Source organism: Procambarus clarkii, chromosome 18, assembly GCF_040958095.1.
Source record: "Procambarus clarkii isolate CNS0578487 chromosome 18, FALCON_Pclarkii_2.0, whole genome shotgun sequence".
In the NCBI taxonomy this organism is placed as follows: Eukaryota; Metazoa; Arthropoda; class Malacostraca; order Decapoda; family Cambaridae; genus Procambarus; species Procambarus clarkii.
This window is the reverse complement of record NC_091167.1, coordinates 30,877,683-30,879,688: the sequence shown is the minus strand read 5'-3', so window position 1 is coordinate 30,879,688 and position 2,006 is coordinate 30,877,683. Positions and strand designations below refer to the sequence as shown.

The following is a 2,006-nucleotide window of genomic DNA, read 5'->3' as shown; positions in this document are numbered from 1 at the left end:
CTGGTTGTGGTGCTAGGTGTGCATGCGAGAGCCACATAAGAGTCGTATTGGTGCATAGTGTGTCATGAGTAGCAGTATTTTGGGTCTAAACTCATATATCACAGTTCCAGGCGACGTTGCTCCCACCGTGCGCGCTCAACTCTCTGGAAATGTTCTCAAGCTTACAACATATTCTCGTTTCTATTTATTTGTCCTCGCAACAAAGGAGCTGGTGTCCTGGCTGGCGAGTTTCTCCCTAGGTGTAATCTGTTGTTCTTGACATACAATGACGCTCAGACACCTAACGTCTTAGAACTAATACTTGGGCTCGAGCAAAAATCCAGAGAAAAGCTTGTTTGAAAATTGGACATGGTCTGCAGGCGCAAGCAGCGTTTTGTGCCCTAGTTGCAAACAGCAGATTGTGTTTATAGGGTTTATTAATTGCTCAAAGGCTTTGCGTTTTCATCACCTGATAAGTTAATACATTGGCCAACCTGATCTGTTATTTTTTTATGTTTCTCATCATATTTCCTTCCTGAATTTGCGTCACAGATTTCCTGTTGTTGTGCGGTTGTTGTGCGGTCTATTTACTTCCAATTCTGACAGTGATGAAATTTTTCGTGACGTTTCGCCGCTTATCTCTGTCTCTAGCGTGCATCCTGGTCAATTTCCCCTTAAACCTGGTAAGTTAGAGGTCATATCCAGTTATGAGAGTGAGCTCACTTAAATTTTCACTGTAGATGTGTTCCCTCAAGTGCGCAATAAGTCTCAAAATCTATCTCTGCACATTGTCTAGTTTTATTTTATGCATTTACATGTGTTGAATACTCAAGATTTGACTTTGCGATCAATGTATGCATGAAGGTCAGTTTATCTAGATATGTGGTGGGTGTTTGTGTGTACTCACCTACTTGTACTCACCTAGTTGTGCTTGCCGGGGTTGAGCTCTGGCTCTTTGGTCCCGCCTCTCGACCGTCAATCATCTGATGTACAGATTCCTGAGCATACTAGGCTCAATCATACCTTCATTTGAAACTGCGTATCAATTTCTAGTGCATTCCATTTATTAACTACTCTGACACTAAAAAAAATCTTTCTAATGCCTCTGGCTCATTTGGGTACTAAGTTTCAACCTGTGCCCTCCCCCCCCCCCCCCCTTGTTCGTGCTCAACCCGTGCTGAAGAGTTTCTTTGTCCATCCTGTCAATTCACTTGAGATTTTTGTAGATGTCTCTCCTTACTTTTCTGTTTTTCAGGGACGTGAGGTTCAGCTTCTTTAGCCTTTCCTCGTAGCTCATACCTCTCAGTTCCGGGACGAGTCTGGTGTCATACCGCTGAATCTGCTCAACTTTGTCATGTGTTTAACTAGGTATGGACTCCAGGCTGGAGCTGCATATTCCAGGATTGGCCTGACAGTGGTATACAGGGTCCTGAACGATTCCTTACACAAGTTTCTAAAGGCAGTTCTTATGTTGGCCAATCTAGCATATGCCGCTGAAAATAACACCTGGCAGCGGTGGGATTCGAACCCACGCCTCCGAAGAGACTGGTGCCTTAAACCAGCGCCTTAGACCGCTCGGCCACGCTACCTACAAACCTACTTACTACACTACCTACCTACACGCTACCTGTGTACTCACCTAATTGTACTCACCTAATTGAGCTTGCGGGGGTTGAGCTCTGGCTCTTTGGTCCCGCCTCTCAATCGTCAATCAACAGGTGTACAGGTTCCTGAGCCTATTGGGCTCTATCATATCAACACTTGAAACTGTGTATGGAGTCAGCCTCCACCACATTGCTTCCTAATGCATTCCATTTGTCAACCACTCTGACACTAAAAAAGTTCTTTCTAATATCTCTGTGGCTCATTTGGGTCACTCAGTTTCCACCTGTGTCCCCTAGTGCGTGTACCCCTTGTGTTAAATAGCCTATCTTTATCTACCCTATCAATTTCCTTCAGAATTTTGAATGTGGTGATCATGTCCCCCCTAACTCTTCTGTCTTCCAGCGAAGTGAGGTTTAATTCCC

The 2,006-nt window shown here is 44.6% G+C and overlaps 1 non-coding gene across 1 annotated transcript; it reads right to left on the bottom strand.

The window, feature by feature from the left end:
* Positions 1-1,486: 1,486 nt before the first annotated feature.
* TRNAL-AAG (transfer RNA leucine (anticodon AAG)) lies at positions 1,487-1,568 on the bottom strand. The gene has a single exon. It is a non-coding gene; the product is annotated as a tRNA-Leu (tRNA).
* Positions 1,569-2,006: the final 438 nt, after the last annotated feature.